This window comes from Pseudorasbora parva, chromosome 8 (genome assembly GCF_024679245.1).
Source record: "Pseudorasbora parva isolate DD20220531a chromosome 8, ASM2467924v1, whole genome shotgun sequence".
Taxonomy (NCBI): Eukaryota; Metazoa; Chordata; class Actinopteri; order Cypriniformes; family Gobionidae; genus Pseudorasbora; species Pseudorasbora parva.
Genome location: NC_090179.1, coordinates 21,949,074 through 21,966,234, shown reverse-complemented (window position 1 = coordinate 21,966,234; position 17,161 = coordinate 21,949,074). Strand labels below are relative to the sequence as shown.

The 17,161-nt window shown below is 38.5% G+C and overlaps 1 protein-coding gene across 1 annotated transcript in view; it reads right to left on the bottom strand.

Annotated features, from left to right (window-relative positions):
• The window catches only part of stard13b (StAR related lipid transfer domain containing 13b), a 136,765-nt gene extending 126,813 nt beyond the window's left edge, over positions 1 to 9,952 (bottom strand). The window contains exon 1 of the mRNA XM_067450401.1: positions 9,933 to 9,952. The gene's annotated coding sequence lies outside the window, so the exon portion shown is untranslated. The remainder of the gene's footprint in view (positions 1 to 9,932) is intronic.
• Between the last annotated feature and the right edge of the window lie 7,209 nt (positions 9,953 to 17,161).

Here is a 17,161-nt window from a genome sequence, read left to right as displayed (position 1 = left end):
AAAAAAAAAAAACAACAAGAAAGAGGTTACACTCTAAAACATCATGAGCTCAAAACAGACACAAACACTCAGACACACACAAATGTAAACACACTCAGAGACACACACAAACCACATTTACACAAATACACATACAAATTAACTGTTATTAATGTGGTAAAATTGAGCCAAAAGTCTTAAATAAGAGGTTAAAATTAGATCTATTATGTGGTGATAAAACATACCTGTTCATTTTTGTTACATTTTCATTGAATTTTGATGTTATATGTTCAAAATGTTCTCATCTGTGCTCAGGTTTGAATGTAGTAAAATTGATGCAAAAACTGACATTCAAATCATATATATATATATATATATGTTGATTTGAATGTCAGTTTTTGCATCAATTTTACTACATTCAAACCTGAGCACAGATGAGAACATTTTGAACATATAACATCAAAATTCAATGAAAATCAAAATTCAATGAAAATATATATATATATATATATATATATATATATATATATATATATATATATATATATATATATATATATATATATATATATATATATATATATATATATATGATATATAACATATATCTTTTTTTTATCTAAACCTTGACAAAAAGTAATCTTTGAGAATGTCTAAGTATAAATCCAAATCCACAACTTAATAAAAATAAGTATTTATGTCTAAAAACACTAAAGAATTTATAAGGCATTTTTTATTATGGGGGTAATCTAGCACTCAGAAAGCATACCACCCATAGGGGCGGCCATTGCTAACCAAGCCATCACCTGCTGTTAGCATCCCATTGACTCCCATTCATTTTTGCGTCACTTTGACAGTGAATAACTTTACATCTGAGGTATTTAAAGACTCCATTTGTCCATTGTTTATTTCTAAAGAAACACAACAATGTATAAAAGGCTCCATTACCTTGAATCTTACACTATCCCCCTGTAGAAGCTGTTTTTTGTTAAAAATAGGCTAACGATTGCGTCATAACCAATGTGACTCTGTCGCACAGTAGAGAAATTACCGTATAGACAGGAGGAGATGCTCGCAGGCAATCTTTTACTGCCTATGAGACAGTCAGGAGGACGTGGAAACATAAAGTCCGATAAAGTCAAAGGGGAAGAATGGGGAGAAGCCCAGTGAGCCAAGAGCAACGGTACAAACATTTTAAAAAACGTGATTCAGATTTCACACCTACAACTGTCAGACAGGTTGCGTACGTCACATTTACGTCGTCAAGCTCAGTCTGAGCCTGCGCAATTCGCTCAGCCATCAGGAAGTGAGTGCCTCTGATTGACTTCACTTTTTGCCGTTGAAGTCAATGGGGTCGCTGTGTCCATTTATTTTACTGTCTATGCTTTATATAGCGTTATATAGGAACCTAGTGGTCATAACAGAGCATTACATCATTTTTTTCTTTTTTTACTGCCACCAGAGGACAATAACTACCTCTAAAAATGTATGCATTTTTTATTATTTTCAATGGGGAAAAATAGCTAATAAAGTTTTTATAAATATTGCATATTATCACAAAATACTAGGGCTGTCCTCGACTAAGGATTTAGACATTCGAATCAGAATTATCGAATCTCTCTATGGTCGACTGATAGTCGAATCATCTGTGTGTGTGAATGGGTTGGGAGGGTCACGACACTTGTCAGCAGGAGGGTAAAACTATTTTTATTTTCCTTTACACACTGCACACAGCAACAACTTTTAATAAAGCGACCAAAACTGCCTGCCAACTGACAGACGAACAGACAATGGCTTTCTTATTTAGGTTTAAATAGCCTAAAAGGTAATATGGTGGATAAACATTAATAAACCGTTTTCTCATAACATGTTAAAGCCGCGATCGAAATACAGAACATAACACAAATATATAAAAGAACATTTTGATAAATAAACCGAAAAAAATAACTGCCTAGAGAGGAAAAGAACACTTTGAGTGCGTTTACATGCACGTTCTGAAGCCGATTGTGCCTAAAGGCAGTGAAGGACGCGAAGCTCAGCCCCACGCCTCAAGATCTCACACCGCCACCTGACGCGCACATTATATACATGCGAGCTCAACTTTGAATTGACTGACAGATGAGCTGCACGAAAGCGCTCTGTGGTGCGGCAAGATTTTAAACAACTTCCCGAGTGCCGCGGACAGGCGCTGAATGCTGCCGCCGGTGTGTGTACACTCATTGAACGAGTTCTAATTTTAACGGCGCGGTGCGAAGCTCAGCGCCCTTAAAGGGGTCGCACACCGATGCTCAGCTCAGCGACACTTTTTTGAAATATTGAGCTCCCCCATATTGCCAAAATGGTATGATCCTCGTTTCATAACACCCGCGAAGATTCGACCGTGAGATCGGTGGTCGAATCAGGCTCTACATATCGATGCATCGAATCTTCGACTATTCGGGGTCACCCCTACAAAATACCCTCAAAATTCTAAATAATAATAAAAAAATATTATTTAACTAACTGGAAACGGCGTTCCTTCTCAGATGATGTCAGTTTGATGGCTTGCGGTTTAAAATGCGTAACCACTCCCCTCTACCGTTCATCTGCTATGAGCGCGAGACTCTGCCCTCTGTTCAATATTCCATTTCACTAAGAAATGCGCAGTGAAGAAAACTCACTTGCTACTTCCGGTTCACTGGGACTGCAATATTGATGTGCGCATGCCCAGTGCTCATAGTGGTATCCCTTCTAGTTTTTCCATGAGTTTTTCGCATGCCGGACGTGGTGTGATGACATCACTTTCTTAAAATATATGGAGTGGCTGTACACACAAAAACGCAAGGGTCAAGGGTGTCGTTTGTCAGATTGATCCACTCTGGGACCCGGTTTCAAAAAATATCGTTTTCATGCTCCCAAAACGATGGATCCTTGTGGACGAAACGCTGATATGGTACAAAATGAATACGTATATAGCTAAACGCCTCTCCGTGTGGACGGGGCCTTGATTTGGTGGGTCACTTGTGTTTTATAAAGGTTGGAACTGAACTTGAGGAACACATTTGGGCACCCCCAATTGTAATTGTAATTGTAGCACACATTTTATAATTTCCTAGCCAAGAAATCTAGACGCACCCTAGCGGCTGCAAATCTAATCTGCCGCGAGTGACGTCTAGCAACTCTCCATACACTTCTGAGCTGTAAAAGCCAAACTCTGGTCGGGCCAATCACATCGTGTATAGAGTCGGTGGGCGGGGCTTAACATAATGATGGAAGAGTTGTGCGTGTGCCTGCTTCTAGTAAACAAAGAAGCTGGCGAACGGCTGTCTTTCGAATCAGCTTAGACCGCGACTCTGGAAGACTTGGAGTTAAGCTTTTCTCTGAGAAAAGAACAAAGAACGGCACTGAAGTCCTTCTTAAAAAGGGAAGATGTGTTCTGAGTTTTGCCGACCAGATACTGCGAAAGTTTAATCTGTGAACTAGCTCTGCTTTACCTTCGTTGCTCTGGTTGGTTGTAGGGCTATCCAATTGCGTGCACGCCGTGCAGATGAAGTCTGAAAGACAACCGGTTATCCCGCCCCTCGGATTGAGCCCTGTCAATGGTGAGTTTCCAGACCAAACATCTTGATGTGGGTCTGGCTTGTCAGGCTAATAATTTCCAACCAGCATAACGAAATTTAGTGTACTTTTTTTATTTCTAGTGTACTTACTAGTTGCCATATCAACACTATCAATAGAAAAATTTACCCAAAATTTAAAAAAACTTTGGAAGATATCACTGAACATTTATATAACCATAGCAGAAGTAAATTTCTCACTTAAATTCATTTTTCATCTCTATTTCTATATAGGCTGATCTAACCAGCAGAAGACACTAAATCCCACTTAAAATCCCAGTTGTGCAGATGGGGCATGTTTTTTTGCATTAGAACTATGCTATTCTATTCTATACTTTTATGAATTCTGTTGAGAATCTATAATAAAGAGTGAATTTTCAGAAATTATTAATTATTATTGTTTTGAACTATGCTGTATAGCTGTCACAATTCACCAGTGTGAGTGCCCGTGATCACCACCAGAGGGCACTCCACCCCGGACTGTCACTCCATCACAAACTACATTACCCATAATCCTATCCTTGGACTCATTAGCACTCACTGTTTACACCTGTGTCTCATCACCTAATTACCTCTGCCTATATTTACCTTGTTCACTCTGTCATTCATTGCGAAGTCTTGTTTAGTGTCACAACTGCATTTCTGAGCGTTTCCCTGTTTTCATGTATCTTGGTCTTTGATTTCTTGCCTTCTCTGTGGATTACCCTTTTGCCTGTTCCTTCTGTTGTGTTTGCCTTTTCGGACTGCTTGCCTGTGTATGACATTTGCGAGTTTTATGGACTACGACTTTGGATTACCCTTCAATAAATACTGCGTTTGGATCTCCAACCTTCTGTCTCAGAGCAGTTCGTTACAATAGCTATCTTTTGTCCCCCCCAAAAAAAGCTATTTTATTTGAAAAAAATAATAATAATTGTATTTTATTGACAAAATATTTTCATTTTTCTTGGATTTTTTTTTATTACATTTTAAGCTGTCATATGCTTGTGTTATAATGTGCTGCTCACATGTTACGTGTGCCCCACCTATGGGGCATGTCACATTTCACTTTCATTCTTTCGAGGTAAATCAAGAAAAAAGTATACACTGTATTAATGAAACCAAAAAACATAATTGTACTAGACGTGTGAAATTAATGTGGGGGAAAAAGACACTCTAAACCCCAAGTGGATTTACACAAACTGTGAAAGTCAAAAAGCATTAGGTTGTGCCCCGCTCTCCCTACTACATTCCTCGGCTTCAACTGAAATATGACTTCTGAAATTGATTAATGCTGCCTGGAGAAACAAGAAACAATTCTCTTTATATTAGCAGTGAAACAATCCATCCATACTATAAACACAGACATCAGCCTGGACAGGAAATTCAAGACATTCACGTTGGCCACTGAGAAATGTTTGGCAACACATGGACATCTAGAGCCAGATCTCTCGTAATGACTCAACAACAGTAGCACAGGAGGTTATAGGAGGTGTCTGATTAGACAAGCAGTCGATAATTTCAGCTTAAGCTTCTACTGAGTTCACAAAGGCCAAGCTTGTTTCAACAGAGACCCAGGCACACGCAGCTCACAGCTGTGCACACTTGTAGCACGCTTATCAGCCCACAATGAACCTTCATTAAAGTATGAAGTGGTTGGCTGTTGATCAGCTGAGTCACATTTAACAATCCAGTGATTCCCAGGAAAATACATCTGAATGAGTCTGCATGAGTCAAGAGAATTTTTCTGAAAATGATATCTAGGTTGATGCCAGTAAATTACACCTGTGGACATTAAAAAAATGTTTTTTGTCTGAAGTTCAAGGTGACAAGGTGATTTTCAAGGCTTTGATGGTAATCGCCTGTTTTGAACAAGTGGGCACATACAGTATGTAGGGATATTCATACCAGCTATTTATAATATAACCATTTGTTCAAATATCACTCAAGAGTAGCCTAGAAATCTAGATGCACCCTAGGGGCAGCAAATCTAATCTGCCCGCGAGTGTCGTCTAGCAACTCTCAATACACGTCTGAGCTGGTCGGGGCAATCACGAGTCGGTGGGCGGGGCTTAACATAATGACGACAGAGTTGCGCTTGCTGGCTTCTAGTAAACACAGAAACTGTCGAACGGCGGTCTTTCGAATCAGCTTTGACAGCGACTCTAAGGAAGACTTGGAGTTAAGCTTTTCTCTGAGAAAAGAACAAAGAACGGCACTTAAGTCATTCTTAAGAAGGGAAGATGTGTAATGAGTTTTGGATGCGGAGTTAACCGGATGTGGGGAAAGTTTAATCTTTCAACTAGCTCTGGTTGGTTGTAGTGCTATCCAATTGCGTGCACGCCGCGCAGAGGGAGTTTGAAAGACAACTGTTTATCCCACCCCTCGGATTGAGCGCTGTCAATGGTGAGTTTCCAGACCAAACATCTTGATGTGGGTCTGGCTTGTCAGGCTTACTTTCCTTTTCCTCTAAAGGAAAATGTATATATGGCCATTATGTCCGTTTTATGAACAAATGCCAAAAAAAAAATCTAAAACTTGTTAGTAAGTTGGCGGTTTGAATCCGATTCATTCAATAATTTGTTCAGACAGGTTTCGCAATCCATCAATAACTGCAACTTACTTTTAATTAAATATATGTACATGAGATTTTTGTAACTTGTAATACATGGTATTCTGAAAAAACTAGGTGGGTAATATGTTGGTCAACAAAATATTTGCCTTTTTTATTTTCGTGGAAAAGCGTCACATATTGATGCTTGGTCAGGACCCCTCGGCATCACTTTTTAACAAACGATAACCCTTTAGGGTCATTTTTCGAAGTACAGTGTACCCCATTGATTTCAGTTGTTTGCCCAATGTGTCAGATCAATAAGCATTTAATTATTTGCATTTGTAAAAGTAGACATTTTATAAATATGTATAGGCTACTTTTATATTTGAGCAACTAACCCCATTCCTACCCAAAACCTATCCAATTCTCAATATAAAACATATAAAAGGCAAATAAAAGCACATTCACGGATATTTATTGCGAAAACTGACCAAAAACTGTATAAAAGTATTAACTCATGTTGCATTCCAAGTCTTCTGAAGTCATACGATATCTTTATGTAAAGAACATAATTGATCTTAATGTGTTAATCGCTGAGATGATCCCCACCTCGCACGCACTCATTCATTCATCTCACTCAGTCATCTCATTCAAAAGATACACCAACTCTTTAGCATGACGCAGTCATTCACGAGACATGATAGCCAATGCAATTTCACTATCAAAGCTGACAGAATATTTCTTCGGGCAGCAATTTTTCAATGTGTGCATGATCTTCGGCAGATGGAAACACTGATCACGTTTGGAGATTTTCTTCACACAAATCGCTTGGCCTCGGAAGCCTTACCTACTTGTACTTGGAAGGACTACTTGTACTTTTTGAATAAATTGTGCCTGCAGTCGTATCTGCCTTTTAAATCCCACGTTTTATAATAGATAAATGTTTAAGGATGGGTTTGGGTTATGATGTAAATAAAATTATGCTGCGTAATTTAATTGAGAATCACACTCCAACATTTCAAAATGGCAAAATCATAACACAATATATCATTTTATTATGACGATAATATTCTCATGCCCAATGCATGTGTGTATTAAAATCATCGGAGTACCCTGCGCTTCAAAAATTACACTATAGGGGTCATCGGATGTTGGTATGACTCTTTAGGGTCTTCATGTAAAGTCTGTAACATACTTAAATTAAAATTAAAAGTGAAGTGAAGTGAAGTGAAGTGAAGTGAAGTGAAGTGAAGTGAAGTGAAGTGAAGTGAAGTGAAGTGAAGTGAAGTGAAGAACTGGCTGAGGGCATAAATATGCTAATATGGAGCAGTCCGTCAGTGGTCCTGTGTGACGCATAAGCAATCTGATGCAATATGAGCAATAAAATGGCCTGATTATTGAGAGTGTTTAGGCTTTTTGAGGATTAAAAAGGAATGATTGCATTTTAATCACTGTAGGGTGGTTAAGTCAACACACTGTAAAGACATATTTATATGCAAACACCATATAAAAGTGAATTTTGCATCTGATGACCCCTTTAAAAAGTGACGGCGAAGGGTCTTGACCAAGCGTCAATAGGTGACGAATTGGGTGTGAGTATGTTGCAACAACATGTAGGCCTACATTCTTTACAAATTCTTGGAACACTATAAATATAATATAACATGATTTAATAACATATAACATGTAGATATATAAAATGAAAAAATATATATATTTTCGGTTGAATTTTTTCTTTAAAGCCTCATTGTCACTGTGAGTGTTTTCCCAATATAAACATCTTCTTTTCTCAAATAATCTTCCAGGCCAACAAAACAGCAGTAAACAGTGCATGAACGCACAGCTAGACTTGCTGATTCTGCCAGGCCATAGAAAGGACTGGCGGGGGAGGCATTGAGATGCAACGTGTGCGAGACTGAGGCAGAGCTGCCAGGCAATGAGTGCCAGGAGCGCAGTTGTACCAGCACCTGTCCGTCCTATTGTTCAATCCACACCAACTGAACAAGACAGCTGCCTCTCTCTCATGTGTATCAAAGCAACAGCGTGATTCACCACTCCTAATGAGCGAACAGTTTGAAACCAAAACCACATAAAACAAGATGTTAGTTCAGAATAAAAAGAAACAAAAAGTACTCTTGTGCATGTGATTTGCAATAAGGTGGCAAATCGATTGTATCCCGCAGGGTTTCATTACGAGGCAAGTTCCGTGTGATTAAATAACTGGAGCATGTGGTGAACATGGTCACTGAATTTGCAGTTATATGTTATATAATGAGAAGCAACTTCTCCACCTGAGACCATCTCAGTGCATTTCACGCTTCAGATGATTTACTTTCAGCACAAACAGTTTTTATCTTGTAGAGCACACAAACAGTACAGTGCAGCACGATCGATTTCTTGGCACTTCCTTTTGCACTTATTATTATTAGAAAACCTGTCTCTCTGAATTCACAGAAACAGATAAAAAGATATTATACAAGATCTGTTCTTAAAATTAGTAATTAGAAATGGTTCTTTGGCGTTACAGTATTGCATTACTTCCTAAAAAAAAGTAACTTAAGCAGTGTTTCCACCAAAATTACCATTTGTCCCAGGAATTTCCCCCCAGACCTGTAGTTGCTGTCTGCGTTTCTATCCCAATCTATACCGTGAAGATTAGGCAAATTCGTCCGGTGACGTAGGACTGCACGCGACATTCCAGTTCCTACTGGATTTCGTCCTCTGCATATACTGGTCCATTAGTCATATTTTTTTAAACTCCACTCACCGTTGATCCGAATAGCAAACAACTCTTACTGCATGCACCGCAATAGACTTTTAAAAGTTGTAGTTAGAATAAAATGCTGTGTGGAGTCAACTAATCAAAATGCTCCATAAACTTAACCAATCTGCATGTTCAGCGCCAAAGTCCCACCCCTGAAAGTTCCTGAACTTTGAAAAAGTACTACCTCATGAGCAGGGATTTTCTGAGGGGGACATTTTTACCTGGATTTAACCTTTTTACCTTTATTTAGACCTTGTCCCTGTGGTTGAAACACACAGAAGTACAAGTCCCTATAACGCACAATGCCTGTGCAACTCACGATTTTTCTCAAAATGGGGACAGGAGATGAATCAGTCCATGAATGGGAAAACAAAGTAAACTTGCACTACTTAAATGCAAAAATATATTTTCTTTTAAATTTACAAGAAATGTATTACTTTTCTCATTATTTGAAAAAAGTCATCTGATTTTGTAACTCCCATTACTTGTAATGCAGTACAAACACAACACTGCACAACACTGTAATGATGCTGAAAATTCAGCTTTTATTTGAAAACAGAAAACAATTATTTCTAAACGTAATAATATTTTACACTAGTATTGTTTTTTACTGTATTTTTACCAAATAAATGCAGCCTTAGAGAGCATAAAATACTTATTTAAAAAAAAATCTCACAACCCCAATTTTTGAATGCTTCTTTTATAGATTGATAGATAACATTTTAAGATGTGACAATTGTTTATTTTAGTTGTTTTATTTGGATATTTTTTTTAATAGTATAGAATTTAAATATCATCTTGATTTCTCTAACAAAAAAATGTCACTAGACACTGAACATCAACTTGATTAAAAGTAATCTTGAAAGTGTTAAATTCCCAATAAAACATTGACCATACTGTTTTGCCATATCTACAACATTTGTCAGTTTCTCCAGTCTAACAAAGAAAACCCCACTGTGCCAAATTATATATTATGGCTGTTTAAACATCAGCACCTCATTCCTCAATCCCTTATCACTTACTCTATAACAATAATAACAATACAATGCACTTTACTTACAACCCTTTACTGAAGTGACAGTTTGATTTTGTCATCAGTGTCTTCTCTTGGATGAAATTTCTCCTCTTTTCAGTCACACTGAAATGTTTAGACTGTTGTCATTGTGTCAGAAACAAGGCGACCACCCCCTTTAATCAAACCGATCCCTCTGATTAATGTGAGCACACAGAGGAGGGGAAAGCCATATGGAAGATAAGAAGTCAAAGGGAATTCACTCGGGACCGCTGTCACATGGTCAAAGCACTCTGGGCAAAAAAAAAGAGGGGACAGATTCATCTTATTATCCCTGTGGATGCAGAACAGACATTATCGTCAAATGTGAGCCTTTTCACGGTTCTGCAGAATACACTAATTTTGGGAGTGAGACTGTAATGTTCACATTTTTTCGATTCAAGCAGAATACTAACAAAAGGAGGTCATGGTCTCATTAGTCCATCCCAGATTGAACAATACGAGCATGTGCACTGAAAGCAGACGGGTGCAGAAAGGGCCCTGCGGTGCATAGTAATGGATATATTATGCAAAGATGAAAACCTACATTATACATAAATACATTATGGAAATGCAACATAAAATATGTTTTATTTGACGAATACTATATCATTTTAAGTATTAACACTGTTGAAATACTTTCTACAATATCGACTTGAGAACATCCAGAGACGCATAAATGATCCGTTATCTGACAATAATCAAAATATTGAAAAAAAGAGTTTGTGACTGTATGGACTTTACAATTTGAATAAATGCAGTGTCTTTTCTCATCCTGAATATGGTATTAAGGAAACTAACTGCATCATGATTGGCTGTGAAAGATTCTAAGATGGTGATGAAAATGAACATAACATTCATAATCTGTTCAGTGGACAATCATTCCAGAGCACGCTTTGAGCAAACAGGGCAACGTTTCAACATGTACAGTAGCTGATACATACCATGGTGGATGTGCTGGAGGGACTGAACTGTGACAGCTCATCCTCACATCTGAGGAGATTTCCAGCCGGCTTGACTTAGGGACCTAATGTACTTAAAATGCAATTTGTCAATGAGAAGACACCTTCTTATCTAAAGGAACCACCAGCACGCTTAGAACAGAAACAGTCCCTGGCAAAGAAAAGATAACTAAGGGTTAAGCATTTTGCTCAAGGACAGTGGTGTAACTCTTGGTTCATGCATCACACCTTGCAGGCTTTGAACCTACAACCTTTGGGTTACCAGGTGAAAACTTTGAACTTCCACTAAACTTTTGTACTTTTGCCAAAATGAAAGGTCAAAAAACTTTGACGAAAACTACATCATCACTTACTCATGTTGCTGCAAACCCATTCAACTTCTCTTCTGTGGAATTGCATTTCCCTCACATCTGAAAACTTGCTTATGAGTCATATGAATTACTTTAATGATGCTTTCACATTGCATTTTGTCGCAGCTTGAACATTCTCCTAAACATCTTCTTATGTGCACATTGAAAGAGCACCTTACGGGTCGGGTTTGGAACAACATGAGGGTGACTAAACGATTTTTAGCTGACTGTATACCCAACAAATCCTTTGCAACTCCTTTTGCAGTTTACATTTACAGTAAGTGAATGAACCTGGTCTTCTGTCTCACACAGCTGCGCTCATGTGTCGTTGTTGACTGGTTGTGCATTTGAAGGATCCTTTATGTAAGCTTTGCGTGGTGGTATACACTATTCCACCAGCCTGCTTGAACAGATGCATGACACAGACTGGCTGTATGATATAATGGCAGAAGTATCTGAAGAATGGTATTTTGGATTTAAATCAACAGCCTTAGGCAAGGCACGGGAACATCTTGAGCTTCTTCTGTAAACATAAGGCCCCCATTCCAAACAGAAAGCAGAGATAACGCCACAAGAAGAGGTGTAAAAACAGGATGTACATTCATTTCATTTGTGGCTAGACCAAGAATGTCAATATTTTAGGTATGCTGAGAGCAGCGCATTATGGATCACATACTTTTTAAACATAACATTTCAGGGGAAATTATAGAATAGCTCCTTGAGAATGGGTAGATCATTGACATAAGCCTGACAATGGAGAAGAGATACAGGAGATGTCTGTACAAATATGGACTGCACAGTTAATTGACATTAAAGGGGTGAGGAATTGAGAAATCAACTTTCCCTTGAGCTTTTGATATATAAAAGGTCATGGTAATATAAGAATATCCTTTAAGTTTCAGAGTTGAAAACTTCCTTGTTAGTCAAAGAAAAGCTTTTATAGACACCAGGCTCAGCGAACGATCCTGTGCTTTATACTTACGTCATTGCGTGACGAAACACCGCCGCTACAGAATCTACAGCGCGTCTAATCCAGTAGCCTCGCCCACTGACTCATGGAGAGCTCATGCTAGATAGCCAACAACATGCAGAGGAAGATTAAGATATTGCGCTATTCCTGGTTGTGGAAGAACACAGTCGCTGCATAAGCTACATAAGCATGAGTGGTTGAACTTTATTTTTAATGAAGTTCCAGCTCACGTAGGGAACACATGTTCACTTCATGTCACTGCAGATTCATTTGTAAACAAATCTCCTGTCGATGCTGGATTTAGATCCGACAGGAGTGGTGCAACACACATGTGAGTAAAACGTTCACACATACCCTTTCTGCACTCCGTAGGCGGTGCATGTTGTGCTGTTGTACTTTCAGATATGCGTTTGCAGTGTGCAACTGATCCATGGTTGATATCCCAAACATGCCATTTATTCATATATTTTTAATTTCAAATTCAAAAGTTGTGACTGAACATGATTTGTCAGCATTCTCTTTGTATACACTTTCATAGATGTCACGTTTCAACGCACTACATTTAAACATTTTATTCAATTCATTACTTTATAACCTATACTTTAGATTTAGCTATAGGCCTATATTACATTGTTCACGCAAGTGCAAAAATATTTAAACACAGGTTATAGCCTAAAATCACAAAAATGTTACATTAAAACAAAAATAGAACAAAAACAGCCAACTCGTCTTTTCTTTCATTTTTTTTTTAAAATCTTTGTACAAGAAATCCTGATGGTCATAAAGAAATTTGTTTCTCCAATTCCAAGAAAGGGCAACTGCTCTCCATATGTTTCCTTATTTACCTAAATGTGTTGTTTTTTTCTTGCTTTACCCGAGGCGATTAAGCCATGAGTTGACTTTGAAACAGAGTAGACTTTACAATATATGACCTTAAGGAAAAAAACAGATGGAGGACGATCAGCGTCATCAGCTGGTTCTCCTGATGTGAGTTTTGTTTCACGGGAAGAACACAAAGAGAAAAAAGAACATAGGTGATCTTCTTTCTCAATAGTCCACGTTTGTGGCATGCTTGTGGCTGCTAAGATTCCGCTTTAGAAGCACGCAACATCCAGTTGGTGAAGCTTGCTTGCTTTTATTGGCTATCACGCTTATCACATCAGAGGCAGTCCGATCAATGGTTGATATTTACTATTTTGGGATTGTGCGGGCTCTGACGCAATCAGGAGCAGTAAAATAATTGTAATGACATCACACAATTGAGGATTTTTTTTAACAAAAAGTTTGTTGTCCGGTCTTAATAGCATTGGTGTCTAAATTGTTTTTATTCTGAGCCAGTTATGGATTAGCCTACTCAGTGAACTTTTTATTAAAATCAGTGTTTTGAAACTTCACCTTCTTCTTTATCGCCTGCAGAGGTGTCAAGTAACGAAGTAGGCCTACTAATAATAAGTTACCTTACTTAAGAAAATGCCTTGTTGATGCTAGAGGTGAGAGGAGAATGGGCCGACTGATTCAAGCCGATAGAAAAGCAACTTTGACTGAAATAACCACTCGTTACAACTGAGGTAAACAGCAAAGCATTTGAGAAAAAACAACATGCACAACCTTGAGGCAGATGGGCTACAACAGCAGAAGACCCCACCGGGTACAACTAATCTCCACTACAAATAGGAAAAAGAGGCTACAATTTGCACGAGCTCACCAAAATTGGACAGTTGAAGACTGGATTTCTGTTGAGACATACAGATGGTAGAGTCAGAATTTGGCGTAAACAGAATGAGAATATGGATCTATCATGCCTTGTTACCACTGTGCAGGCTGGTGGTGGTGGTGTAATGGTGTGGGGGATGTTTTCTTGGCACACTTTAGGCCCCTTAGTGCCAATTGGGCATAGTTAAACTGAGGTCCTGACTCTCTGTGGTCTTTAAAAATCCCAGGATGTCCTTCAATAAAGAGTAGGGGTGTAACCTTGCCATCCTGGCCAAATTTGCCCATTGGCCCCTGTCCATCATGGCCTCGTAATAATCCGCATATAATGATTGGCTTTATTTACTCTGTCTTCGCTCCACCAATCAGCTGGTATGTGGTGGGTATTCTGGCGCAATATGGCTGCTGTCGCATCATCCAGGTGGATGGACACTCGTGGTGGTTGAGGAGATTCCCCCTTCCATATGTAAAAGCACTTTGAGTGCCTATAAAAGGGCTATATAAATGTAATTAATTATTATTATTATTATAGTTTAAATGCCACAGCCTACCTGAGCATTGTTTCTGAACATGTCCACCCCTTTATGACCACCATGGACCCATCCTCTCATGGCTACTTCCAGCAGGATAATGCACCATGTCACAAAACTCGAATCATTTCAAACTGGCTTGACATGACAATGAGTTCACTGTACTGAAATGGCCCCCACAGTCTCCAGATCTCAACCCAATAGAGCATCTTTGGGATGTGGTGGAACGGGAGCTTCGTGCCCTGGATGTGTATCCCACAAATCTCCATCAACTGCAAGATGCTATTCTGACTATCAATATGAGCCAACATTTCTAAAGAATGCTTTCAGCACCTGGTTGAATCAATGGCACATAGAATTAAGGCAGTTCTGAAGCCGAAAGGGGGTCAATCACAGTATTAGTATGGTGTTCCTTATAATCCTTTAGGGGAGTGTATACACTAAGGACATCTGCCACTAGCAACCCCAACAGCTGATGAAAAGAGGTTTGAATCAAAGTCATCAGTTTTGACGGTGCTTATTGTGTGTTCTATGTACTTCACGAATGACATACAGTAGTTTTGTCAGAGCAAAGCGCAACACAAAGGTAAGTGCACTGTTTAATGAATGTTCAATACAGTATCAATGAATGAGGCATTTTGCCCATAGTGTGTGCATTAACTTGTGTGAAATGCCTGTTAATTATGTTTTTCCGATCTCTTATATTGGTCGCTTTTTGTACTTAGATTGGCTTCTAACTGTTGACATTGAAAATTGTGTTTTTTCTGAGGGATTGTCGTTTCAACAGTTTCCACCTGATAGTCATATCTGATCTGTTTTCATGAGATTTTTATTTTTTATTTTTATCATCAACAATGAGGTAAAATAGCCTATTACTTATTAGTTATGATATTTTTGAATGTAATAAACCACAAGAACATCATTAGTTGACCTCAGACAACAGTATACAAAAATTTAAAAAGCCAGTTCATGACACCTTTAATGTATTTGCATTGTATTGTAATGTGTTCATTTTCAATGGGCATCCCAAATTCTTCAACATTAACATTAACATTTTAATATAACATTATAGTCATTATGGCTTTAGAAAAATGTTTTGTGTTTGTTTTTGAGGTGGAGGAGGAGGAGGAGGAGGTGAGGTAGTGCACTATAGGCCCCTGTGGTGCGGCCTAAGGTTTTGTCCTTAATGGCATTTTTTCCTTGCATTAGTTTTACTTTTACTTTTATACTTTAAAGGAATATTTCACCCAAAAATGAAAATTAGTCCATGATTTACTCACCCTCAAGTCATCCTAGGTATATATGACATTCTTCATTCTGATGAATAAAATCAGTTATATTAAAAAAGTCTTGGCTAATTCAAGCTTTATAATGGCAGGAATTGTTGCTGTTTTTAAGTTCATAAAAATGCATCTGTCCATCAAATAAAGTGCTCCACACGACTCCAGGAGGTTAATAAATACATTTGGAAGTAAATCAATGTGTTTGTGTAAGAAAAAAATGCATATTTAAAACTTTATAAAGTAAAGTTTTGGCCAATCGCCTTCCATATTCAGTTTATGGAAAAAGTGTTGAAAGTGCCTTTGTAGTTCAAAGGCTTATGTGACCAGTTACGCTCGTCAGACGTTGCGTACGCATCTTGAACTCCGAGAAGGCACTTTCAATAGTTTTCCACTAAAGGCGATCAGCTGGAACTTTAATTTAAATAGTTTTGAGTATGGTAGGGGTGTCCCCGACTAAGGATTTACACATTCGAATCAGAATTTTCGAATCTCTCTATGGTCGACCAATAGTCGAATCATCTATGTGTGTGTAAACCATAGACTGGAAGAAAAAAAAAACGGTATAAACGGGTTGGAAAAGGCAGGGCACTAGTCAGTAGGAGGCTAAGACTATTTTTATTTTACTTTACACACGGCACACAGCCACCACTTTTAATAAAGTGATCAAAACTAGGCTACACTACACATTCGTAAATTAACCGTTCTCTCATAACATTTAAAAGCCGCGATTGAAACACAGAACATCACACAAATATAAAAAAGAACATTTTGATAAATAAACCTAAAAAAATACCTACCTAGAGAGGAAAAGAACACTTTGAGTGTGTTTACATGCACGTTCTTAAGCCGATTGTGCCTGAAGGGGGTCTCACACCGGACTGAAGCTCAGCGCCGTCTCTCAGGTAACGTTATCTCACTTCAAGCAGACGTGAAGCACAAGCTCAATTTTGAATCGACTTCTGACAGAAGAGCTGCACGATGAGTGTATCTTGTAGCACAGGGTGAAATCAGCACGTACATTCACGATTTGAGGGAAATATACATTTAATCGCCGCGGAGAGGCACTGAATGCCGCCGTCGGTGTTCGAATTTTAAAGGCGCGGCGCGTCCGGTGCGAAGCTCAGTGCCCTTAAAGGGGCGATCACTCAGCGCCGCGACACGTCTTTATAACACTAATATTGAGCACCCCCATATTGCCAAAATGGTATGATCCTCGTTTCATAACACCCGCGAAGATTCGACCATGAGATCAGTGGTCGAATCCGGTCCTGCATATCGATGCATCGAATCTTCGACTATTAGGGGTCACCCCTAAAGTATGGATATGCTTACACAAATGCAATGCTTTGCTTCAGAAGGCCTTTATTACCACAGAGCTGTGTGTAGTTTTGAAACCAGTACTTTTACACTTTTACTTGAGTAAAAAGATTAAG